Below are 12,321 nucleotides of genomic sequence, written 5' to 3' on the forward strand. Positions count from 1 at the left end.
AGGTGAACACCTTTTACTGTCAAAAAAGGCGAAATATCGCCGAAAAAAATGGGTGCAAGGCTGGCCAATTTCTAGCCCATAATGTTTTTAAAAAATATATTTGAAGTGTAGATGTATTTTTGTGGGATTTCCCATTCAGGCTTATGGGGTTCATGTACATATGGGGTAAATGGGGTAGGAATTCGTCTCGGGCTATGTTGTACCTGGTGCCTGTTACACTCCGTACCTGATGCTCCGTTCCATTCACTTCAATAGAACTGAATATCAGGCAGCCTTTTAACGCTACTTAGACAACTTTCTACCCCAGTGATTTCTGATTTTACCTATGTTCAGTTTACCCTCTTTTATTTATGTTGTTTTTTTCCTGTGGGAATGTCTTCGCAGACAGTGATGGGTCATCAGCCCCAACTCATGGTTCATTTTTACAAGTCAAAAATGATATCAGTATTTGGTTTACCTGCTGTCACGGGGAAAAACCATGTGTTCCAAGGTGCTTCATATTAACCTAGGATGACAAGCGCTCTGATTTTCCCCTCCCTCCCTCCCTCCTTGAGGGGAAATCGTTGACTTCATCGGGGAGCCTTCAACTGTGGCACTCGAGATCAGGAACTCGCCATATGGCAAACCACTGCCACAGATCCATATCCTACCAATTCCTGCCACAAAGCACCGGCGTTTCAAAGCACTGGGCCACACACGTGCCATGTTTGTTTCATCTCTTGAGGAAGATGGATAAAAAGAGGTAAAACTTCAAAGGAGAGAAAACTCTTTGGAAATTCTTCCTTGGCTCAAGGCAATCAAGCAACCCACCAGCATCAACATCTAACATTACGTAACCACCGCCTCCTCAGTGCGTGCTTTAAAGAGGCCGGCAACATATTCAGTTCTTTACAAAATAACATAAAAAGTGGCCTGATTTGGAGTTGGTGTTGGTTTCATATTAGACTGCTGAACAAAACTTTTTTACGCAGTGAGTGGTTAGGATCTGGAAAGCACTGCCTGAAAGGGTGGTGGAGGCAGATTCAAATGTGGCTTTCAAAAGGGAATTGGATAAGTACCTGAAGGAAAAAAAATTGTAGGGATATGAGGAAAGGGCGGGGGAGTGGGACTAGCTGACGGCAGAGTACCAGCATGGGCTCGACAGGCCGAATGGCCTCCTTCTGTGCTGTAACCATTCTATGATTCTATAACATTGATACACACATATCTATACAGAAAAATGGTGAGAGGATATCCGATTGGCTTCCAAATATGACTGTGCCAAACAAAGGTATTATGCCTACCATGAAAACTTGGCACAATTAAAGTTGTAAACTCAACATACAATTGTCAAGCAGCCAAATGATTTAATAGTAGCATCTATTGGCCTTATTGAAGATTGACCCTATGTGGTGTGCAGAAAGCCAATTAGCCGTGCCCAGTTTTCATGGAAACGCTCTATTCATAGTGTAAGATCTTTTCTTACTGGTTTGGGTCCCAGAAAACTTGTAAACAAAACATGACAACAACTGATTGTTAGAAAGCTCCAAATATATTCACCATTTCCCTGCGAATTGCTGGTTGCAGGATTGCAGGTTATCTTCTGCTACATCCCTTCACTCACCAATACCTTTGTCTTCCATCTGCACACATGGTAGTTCTTTCCAAAACCATAATTAACCTACATAACATTTTTATACATCTCAATCGATACTAACCTTTGACACCACTAATTGCAGGTTCTCTCTGTTTCAAATCTAATATTTCTGATTGCAACTGTGCCGTGCTCGTCCATAACCATCAGAAACGTTGACAGTGCATCATGCAAACAGTTCAAAGTGGGAAAACCACAGGAAACATTCCCATCTGCTCTTCACCTCTTCCTAGCACACACCTTTGCTAAGTGTGGTTGTAGTGTTGTAGGAATAAATGGGTAATTTTCGGGTTTGCAGACTGATCAATGCTTAAGCCTCAGCTGTTTACAATCTACATCAATGACTTAGATGAGGGGACCAAATGTAAGATAAGCAAATTTGCTGACAATACAAAGTTAGGTGGGAAAGTAAGCTGTGAGGAGGAGGCAAAGAGGCTGCAAAGGAATACAGACAGGCTAAGTGAGTGGGCGAGCACATGGCAGATGGAATATAATGTGGAGAAATGTGAAGTTATCCACTTTGGTAGGAAAAATAGAAAAATAGAGCATTTTTTTAAACGGTGAGAGATTGGGAAATTTTGGTGTTCAGAAGGACCTGGGTGTCCTTATACACGAACCATTGAAAGTTAACATGCGGGTACAGCAAGCAAATAGGCTGTTAGCCTTTATTACAAAAGGATTGCAGTATAAGAGTAAAGAAGTCTTACTACAATTATATAGGGCCTTGGTGAGACCACACCTGGAGTAATGCGTACAGTTTTGGTCTCCTTACCTAAGGAAATATATACTTGCCTTCCAGGGAATGCAACAAAGGTTCATTAGATTAATTCCTAGAATGAGGGGATTGTCCTATGAGGAGAGACCAAGTCTATATTCTCTAGCGTTTAGAAAAATGAGAGGTGATATCATTGAAACACATAAAATTCTTAAGGAGCGTGTTGAGGTAGATGCAGGGAGGATGTTTCCCCTGCCAGGGGTCACAGTCTCAGAATAAGGGGTCAGCCATTTAGGACTGAGATGAGGAGAAATTTCATCACTCAGGGTTGTGAATCTTTGGAATTCTCTATCCCAGATGGCTGTGGATGCTTGTCATTGAGTATATTCAAGACAGAGATCCATAGACTTTTGGATACTCAGGGAATCAAGGAATGCAGGAAGTTGGAGTTGAGATAGAAGATCAGCCATGAATTTATTGATTGGTGGAGTAGCCTGGAAGGGCTGTGTGTTCTACTTCTGCTCTTGTTCTTATATTCTTATGTTCCGTGATCCTGGCAACTATGATTATTGAGTGCCTGCTGGATGCAATTCCTTTATTAAATATTTACCCAATGTGTATGGAAATTATAAGACATATTTGTCCTTTCATAAATCATCACATCTACAGAAGATTGCAAGTATTAAAAACAATGGCCTAGAAATTCAAGTAGGCCTGAAACCTGCCAGTAACAGAGTCGGCCAAGGCTAAAGGCCGCCCGCAGATAGAGTACAGGCAGCACCGATATTGTAGAGCGGAGAATCTATTGTGCGATGCGCTCTTTCCAGCGCTAATCTGAACAAGAGGCCGAAAGTCGTGGCTGTTATCACTTGGATCTAAGGAGAACGAGGAACAAACGAGTCAACCTGTAGCCCGTGTACGGAACAGTTGCTGTATTTATTGCAGCAATCTACCAGCCACCCGCTCACTAATCAGTTACAGCATTGCATTCAGCTCTTGTCATTTGAAGTACATCAAAGTGACATAGGCAAAGCTCCGCAACCTAGCTACAGAAGCGTGTTATCTTTTCAATCAGCTCATGCTCTGGCTCTTAACATTTCTACAGATCGAAAAAGGGGTTCGGAAAATTGTTTATTCGTTTGTGGGGAATCTGTCGACTGCACCGGGAAAGTCTGTGTTTTGATCGTAGGTTGGGTTTTACGGAATCCTCCTTTGATATTCGGAGAACGGGGCAGGGTGTGGGTGTAAAATTGGGCTAATTCATTATTTTGTTTGTACTGTAGTCTGTATCTCTCATTGCATGGAAGAAGGCAAGCAGCATTCAGTGTTGTTTAAAGAGAAAGCGCTCACTACAGACACCATAGCTAAAAGGGAACACTGCTCACTTTGTTTTGCCATTGAGCCAAGATGGCTCATTTAATGCTTTCAAGGACTCTCCCCATCATTTCACCCACACATCTCATTCTAAAGGAATAGAGACTAAACAAAGCTCTTTATTTTAAATGCTGTTTAAATTTTCATTGAGCAGGAAGAAAAAGATATAGCACAAGAACGGTCAAATCCAGCGCTTTGTCGTTTTTGAAACCATTATACTGTAGTCCTAATTTCACTGATATACTGAGGTCACTTTAGTCACTGGCTTAGGAGGGTCTGACAACTGAGGGCCATTTACTATTCCATGGTGAGGAGAGAGCACTCATAGCTGATAACTTAAGGAAGTTGAATTCACACTTCAGATTTCAGAGATTGAAAGACTGAATATCCATAGGTGATTCCTAATCTAAACCTCAAGTTTACTCTTAATGACCTCAATTTTCCCCAGTGATTTGCGCCGTTTTTTTGGAGCAGGCTGCTTTTTTTGGCCTAAGTTTAAAAAACTACAGTTTCTCCGATCAATTTGCACCAGCGTAACTCAGTTACGTTTTTTTAGGTACGTTTTTTTTCAGCCAAAGAGAGCGTAACTTGCCGTCCGTGCCAATTCTGGCCATTTAGGCAAGTTTGGCCAGCTGAGAGTTACTCCAGTGCTTCTTAGGCCAGCGTATGTGGCCTCTCCAGAAAAACCTTCTGGAGAGTTAAGGAAATCGGTGCAGGTAAGTGCAGCAGATGCCCGGACAGCAGCAGCAGGAGAGGTAAGAGAGAGGCGGGGGTGCGGGGGAAGCCTTTCGGGTATCGTTAGGTGCGGGGACCAGAAGGGAGGAGGCCATTCGGCCTGGATAGGGGCGGGGGAGCAGACCGGGAGGCCCTTCGACCTGGGCTAGGGGTGGACAGGGGAGCAGACCGGGAGGCCACTCGGCCAGGGCTAGGGGTGGACAGGGGAGCAGACCGGGAGGCTACTCGGCCAGAGCTAGGGGCGGGCAGGGGAGCAGACTGGGAGGCCACTCGGCCTGGGCTAGGGGCGCGCAGGGGAGCAGACCGGGAGGCTACTCGGCCAGAGCTATGGGCGGGCAGGGGAGCAGACTGGGAGGCCACTCGGCCTGGGCTAGGGGTGGACAGGGGAGCAGACCGGGAGGCCACTAGGCCAGGGCTGGACAGGGGAGCAGACCGGGAGGCCACTCGGCCAGAGCTAGGGGCGGGCAGGGGAGCAGACCGGGAGGCCACTCGGCCTGGGCTAGGGGTGGACAGGGGAGCAGACCGGGAGGCCACTCGGCCAGGGCTAGGGGTGGGCAGGGGAGCAGACTGGGAGGCCACTCGGCCTGGGCTAGGGGTGGACAGGGGAGCAGACCGGGAGGCCACTCGGCCAGGGCTAGGGGTTGGGGAGTGGACCAGGAGGCCACTCGGCCAGGGCTAGGGGTGAGCAGGAGAGCAGACTGGGAGGCCACTCGGCCAGGGCTAGGGGTTGGGGAGCAGACTGGGAGGCTACTCGGCCAGAGCTAGGGGCGGGCAGGGGAGCAGACCGGGAGGCCACTAGGCCAGGGGCGGGCAGGGGAGCAGACTGGGAGGCCACTCGGCCTGGGCTAGGGGTTGGAGAGTGGACCGGGAGGCCACTCGGCCAGGGCTAGGGGCGGGCAGGGGAGCAGACTGGGAGGCCACTCGGCCTGGGCTAGGGGTTGGGGAGTGGACCGGGAGGCCACTCGGCCAGGGCTAGGGGCGGGCAGGGGAGCAGACCGGGAGGCCACGCGGCCTGGGCTAGGGGTTGGGGAGTGGACCGGGAGGCCACTCGGCCTGGGCTAGGGTTTGGGGAGCGGACCAGGAGGTCACTCGGGCAGGGCTAGGGGTTGGGGAGCAGACCGGGAGGCCACTCGGCCAGGGCTAGGGGGCGGGCAGGGGAGCGGACCGGGAGGCCACTTGGCCAGGGCTAAGGGTGGGTGAGCGGACCGGCAAGCCACTCGGGGCTAGGAGCGGGCGGGGGAAGCAGACTGGCAAGGCGCTAGGGCCAAGGGAGCGGACTGGGAGTTTCTTCGGCTTGGGATAGGGGCGGGGATCGGCACCGGCATTGGGAGGGGGGGGGGGACACTTCAATAATTGGAGGTAAGTTGCTGCAATGTATCTTAATGTGTTGCAAGCTGGCTGAATGTTTCACTTTGCAACCTCAGCCTGCATTGTGTCCCTGGTTACCGTGGCAACCTGATCATTTTGGCGCAGATCAAGGCTCCAACCCCAAAATTAAAGGACAGGTTAGGCTGCGCCAAAATGAAGAAATCAAACGGAGAAACTTAGAATTTTTTTTTTGCCGTACTTGGAGCTCCCAAAAAACGGGCGTAACTCTTCAAGTACGCCAAAAAAAAACTTTGGGGAAAATTGAGCCCACAGTCACTCAGAAGTAATCAATTGCAATGTTCTGCATCTTCCCATTTGTTACACATTTAGCCATACAATCGCAGCCAGGACAGTTTCAAATAAGCAAATCACGAAGAAAAAAATGTAGCTTTACCTACAAATCCCAAGGGTTAGCTATCAAGACCTAGGTTTGCGATTAATATAAACACTACATTAGCTACGTGGAAATAATTTTATCTTTACTTTCTAGCTGTCTTAAATTTGTCACTTGAAGTGTGTTGCTTACGCTGGTGAGGCACTGTTGGCGGATGTACCCATTGGCATGCTTTGGAGAGGGCGGTAAGAAGAGCGGCGATCTCCAAAATGGGTAAGCGGGTGTCAATTCGACACGGTGATTAACATGATGCTTCTACTAACTTCAATACTTTTGGCGAGCGCAGGCAACGGCAGCGCAGGTAATGGCAGCGCTGCTGACCTCCCGAAAATGACGGCAACCGCGGGACCCGCTGGCAGCTAGCGGAAGTGAAGCAGCCGCCATTTTTTCCCCCTCAAAATGAGCCTAAACAGTCAGCACTAACACTCCCAGTGGTGCATAGAATTCTTTGAAAATTGGAAAGAATATTTAGAACTGAATGGACTGAGTGGGAAATAATCCAAAATTGTAGTCTTAATAAAGAAGTTGCAAAAAGCATGCCTTTAATTTTGAGAATGTGAAACACGTCAGCCATTCACTGTAAGCAGGCAACAGGGACATATGGTTTACTCATTACTGAAGCTCCTAAACAATGAGGTCATATAACTAACAAGCAACTGCTGGGGCTTAATGCCTGCGTGAGGCAGGGCTGGGCTCTGCATAGCTCCATCCACTTGCTGGAAGGTCTTGTGCGGTTAACAAATCGGTGCCATGGGTCAAACCGGAGGAAATTGCTTATCTCTTACATAATGCCGACAGCTTGAATGTTACGTAATGTAGGCAGTTTTAATTGGAAGAATTAATTCCATATTAAGTCCTATATTAACTTGGAAATCTTCATGTTTATTCCAATCAGTCTGATGGCCATACAAGGTGACTAAATCACATCTAAAGTCTTGTACATCAGTGATAAGACATTGCAACACATACACCCACTCAACATACAGACACCATCAGATTGACTGAGACTGCTCGGTCTTGCCCTTTGCTTATTAATAGTTAACGTGGTGATTTACTACCAGTGCACAGGCAGCTTCCTTCCCTTTGATTTGGCTTCTTTTGAAATTAGTTACAACATTTTTATTCCTGAATTTCTTAAGGGGGGGAAAAAAGTATTAAATTAGCTGTGAATCACTTTGTATAATGGTATAAACATTTACAACTAATAGCATGAGAATATATTCCTGAAAATATTGTGACATGCTCATCTTAATAAAGGGCTGTCACCCTAAGCACTTAGTAACTGAGCAAAATGTAAGAGCAATATGTAGAAAGCTGCATTTTCAGCACATTCACCTGTCAGTGATTTTCTTGCTGTGGTTATTACAGAATACTTTCACACAGCAGATTGATGGAGAAGATTGGGCAATGTGTGATGTTATTTCACTGAGAGCATTTAATCTCTGAGAACACCTGGTCGGTCGTTGGCTGATTAGTTGGAAAATCCCTTAAAATACACGGGTAGTTTGCACGTCTGACACAACCAGCAACCTGACTGATTTGATGAACCAGCTTATTATTTATTGATATTTAAGATGTATTGCTTTGCAAAAAATTGAGGTTTCCAGATTGGATTGTGACACTATCATCATCAAGACTTTTTTTTTATAAAAACAGGTAAGCAGTAATGTTGATGTCCTCATTGTGGATGCAGCTGAATTAACAAACATTGAAGAGCTCCCGAACAATGTTGGGCAGAACATCTCCTCCCACCACTTCTCCCAGTGATGCCATCTATTTAAGTAAAAACATTCAGGAAATAAACAGACAGTAATAAAACAGAAATGTTGATGATAATTGTAACTCTTTCCTTTACAAAAGGACCCTACCGTTAACACATTTTGGAGCATTTAAGGATCTGTTTTCTTTTATTATTTAGAATGTCTTGTTGATTTACATTAGACCGTTTGAGTGTCAGAGCCATCCTATTGAAATACAATGATAATATATGCTACTTATTTAACATAATACAATATAATGTAATGTAATATGGTATTGTATACCATAATATAACGGATGGCTGGCAGTGAATTACAAAACGGTTTCAATACTTACATTTCTGATGAGACAAAGGTCAAGTAGGTTTTTGAATAGTAGGTTGAGAGTTTAATATAATGCCTTAAACACCCTGGTAAATGCTTCCTTTTCCTTTTTGTATAGGTTGAGGCTTCATCAGCAGATAATCATTTTCCCCAGTTCTCCTCTCGCTGGTCCGGTCCTGAGAAATTCTCTACATCCATCCAGTCATTCATTTCATGATATTATAAACCTGTAGGGATGCATTCCTCTCCTCGGCACAGGGCTCGACTTTCTCCCATTTCCATTCAGTGGGTGGAAAGCCGAGCATTGCATGACAAAATATAAATCCCTGTCTTATATGTACATCACATTCTCTTACATACTGCGTTCCCTCATGGACATAACATTGCTCTATATATGCAGCACATACCCCAACATAACCACCACATTGCCTTATATTTGTCCAAATTCCCTTGGGCCCGAAATTCAACAACTTACTGCCCACTAACGCCCACTACTGCCCAATTACCGCCCAGAAATACAAGTTTCATCAAAAAAAAATTACATTTACCACCCAGATACCGCCCGGCAGTAAATTCATCAGTCATTACCGCTGAGCGGTATGCGATATTGTCCGCCCATATATTACTGCCCAAAATGGAAGTTTCATCCTTAAGATCCGTTTACCACCAGACCTTAATACTGTCCTGAAAAAGTACTGGATCTTAAGTGGGCTGTATGAACACAGAGCTGACAGGAATAATTGTTTCACAGAAATGTGGCATATTTGATATTACACAGATCGTTATAGTTCTCTACAGTTTGATGTATTTTTAAATGGATTGGTTTTCTAGTGTTAGCCAATAACACAGCTGGAATCGCAATATAACCACTGAGAGCTCCGGTCATCGCTGAAGGAGGAGGGGGAGCCAACCGTCGTCGTAGAAGAGGAAGACACGGTCTCCGTTGAGGAGGAGGTCGTCTGTCGCCGCAGGAGGTCCAGCCGTCGTCGGAGAGGAGAGGCCCATCTGCTGCCGCTGGAGGTGTTCCGATCGCTGCTGGTGGGGGGTGCCCAATCGCCAGGTCCAGGTCTTTGCCGCTGGAGTCCCGGTCTTTGCCGATGGGTGATGTGGTGGGAAGCCTGAGGTAGGCCCGAAATTGTGGGGTTGGGTTTAAAGTACGGGTTTAAGTGTTTAAGACCCCCTATTAGGGTCTACTGGGGCAAGGGGAAGTTTAGACAGTGGCAGGGGGGAGGTTGAAGATTGAAAGTTGCTGATGGTAGAAGATGGGAGTTGATTAGCAGGGGAGCTCCCTGCCATCTTGTCCAAGACTTCTGTCGTCGAGCTACAGTACGTGGATGACGCCTGCATCTGCGCACATAAAGAGGCTGAACTCCAGGATATAGTCGACGTATTTACTGGGGCGTACGAAAGCATGGGCCTTACGCTAAACATCCGTAAGACAAAGGCCCTGCACCAGCCTGTCCTCGACGCACAGCACTGCCCCACAGTCATCAAGATCCACAGCACGGCCCTGGACAACGTGGACCATTTCCCATACCTCGGGTGCCTCTTATCAACAAAAACAGGCAGGCATTGATGACGAGATTCAACACCGCCTCCAATGCACCAGTGCAGCCTTCGGCTGCCTGAGGAAAAGAGTGTTTGAAGACCAGGCCCTCAAAACTGCCACCAAGCTCATGGTCTATAGGGCTGTAGTAATACCCAACCTCCTGTATGGCTCAGATACATGGACCATGTACAGTAGACACCTCAAGTTGCTGGAGAAATACTACCAACGATGTTTCCGCAAGATCCTACAAATCCACTGGGAGGACAGATGCACCAACATTAGCGTCCTCGACCAGGCCATCATCCCCAGCATTGAAGCACTGACCACACTTGATCAGCTTCGCTGGGCAGGCCACATTGTTCGCATGCCTGACACAAGACTCCCAAAGCAAGCACTCTACTCGGAACTCCTTCACGGCAAACGAGCCAAAGGTGGGCAGAGGAAACATTACAAGGAAACCCTCAAAGCCTTCCTGATAAAGTGCAACATCCCCACCGACACCTGGGAGTCCCTGGCCAAAGACCGCCCTAAGTGGAGGAAGTGCATCCGGGAGGGCACTGAGCACCTCGAGTCTCATCGCCGAGAGCATGCAGAAATCAAGCGCAGGCAGCGGAAAGAGCGTGCGGCAAACCAGTCCCACCCACCCCTTCCCTCAACGACTGTCTGTCCCACCTGTGACAGGGTCTGTGGCTCTCGTATTGGACTGTTCAGCCACCAAAGAACTCATTTTAAGAGTGGAAGCAAGTCTTCCTCGATTCCGAGGTAGTGCCTGTGATGATGATGATAACCACTGAGTCTGGAAATTGTGTGTGTTCATTAGAGTGATCTTATTTTATAAATTATCTAATAAAGCCTTATTTACTCATTTATTAATTAACTATAATAAAAATTTTATTAGTCTCTCTCATCCCACAGTCTCTCCCCACCCACATCGATCTCTTCCCCCCCCCCCCACACCGATTGCTCTCTCTTCCCCCTCTCCCACAGCGATCACTTCCCCCCTCTCACACAGCGATCTCTCCCCCCGCACACAGCGATCTCTTTCCCCCCCCACACAGCGATCTCTTCACCCCCCCCACACCGCGATCTCTTCCCCCCCCGCACACAGCGATCTTTCCCCCCCCACACAGCGACCTCTTCCCCCCCCCACACAGCGATCGCTTCCCCCACCCCCACACAGCGATCTCTTCCCCCCCCACACAGCGATCTCTTCCCCCCCCCCACACAGCGATCTCTTCCCCCCCCACACAGCGATCTCTTCCCCCCCCACACAGCGATCTCTTCCCCCCCCACACAGCGATCTCTTCCCCCCCCCACACAGCGATCTCTTCCCCCCCACACAGCGATCGCTTCCCCCACCCCCACACAGCGATCTCTTCCCCCCCCCACACAGCGATCTCTTCCCCCCCCACACAGCGATCTCTTCCCCCCCCACACAGCGATCTCTTCCCCTCCCACACAGCGATCTCTTCCCCCCCCCACACCGCGATCTCTTCCCCCCCCCACACAGCGATCTTTCCCCTCCCACACAGCGACCTCTCCCCCCCCACCCCACACAGCGACCTCTCCCCCCCCACACAGCGATCTCTTTCCCCCCCACACAGCCATCTCTTCTCCCCCCCCGCCTCTACACAGCGATCTCTCTTCCCCCCCCCCACACAGCGATCTCTTCCCCCCCCCACACACAGCGATCTCTTTCCCCCCCCACACACAGCGATCTCTTTCCCCCCCCACACAGCGATCTCTTTCCCCACCCCCACACAGCGATCTCTTCCCCCCCCACACAGCGATCTCTTCCCCCCCCCCACACCGCGATCTCTTCCCCCCCCACACCGCGATCTCTCCCCCCCCCCACACAGCGATCTCTTCCCCCCCACACAGCGATCTCTTCCCCTCCCCACACAGCAATCTCTTCCCCCCCCCCCACACCGCGATCTCTTCCCCCCCCACACAGCGATCTTTCCCCCCCCACACAGCGACCTCTCCACCTCCCACCCCACACAGCGACCTCTCCCCCCCCCACACAGCGATCTCTTTCCCCCCCCCACAGCGATCTCTTCCCCCCCCCCCACACAGCGATCTCTTCACACCCCCCCCCCACACAGCGATCTCTTCTCCCCCCCCGCCTCTACATAGCGATCTCTCTTCCCCCCCCCCCACACAGCGATCTCTCTTCCCCCCCCCCCACACAGCGATCTCTTCCCCCTACCCCCCCACACACAGCGATCTCTTTCCCCCTACCCCCCCACACACAGCGATCTCTTCCCCCCCCTCTCACACAGCGATCTCTTCCCCCCCCCCAAACAGCGATCTCTTCCCCCCCCCCCCCCAAACAGCGATCTCTTCCCCCCCTCCCACACAGCGATCTCTTACCCCCCTCCCCCCACAGCGATCTCTTTCACCCCCCACACAGCGATCTCTCTCTCTTGCCCCCCCCCCCCAATATAACAGCGATCTCTCTTCCACCCACCC

This window comes from Pristiophorus japonicus, chromosome 17, assembly GCF_044704955.1.
Source record: "Pristiophorus japonicus isolate sPriJap1 chromosome 17, sPriJap1.hap1, whole genome shotgun sequence".
In the NCBI taxonomy this organism is placed as follows: Eukaryota; Metazoa; Chordata; class Chondrichthyes; family Pristiophoridae; genus Pristiophorus; species Pristiophorus japonicus.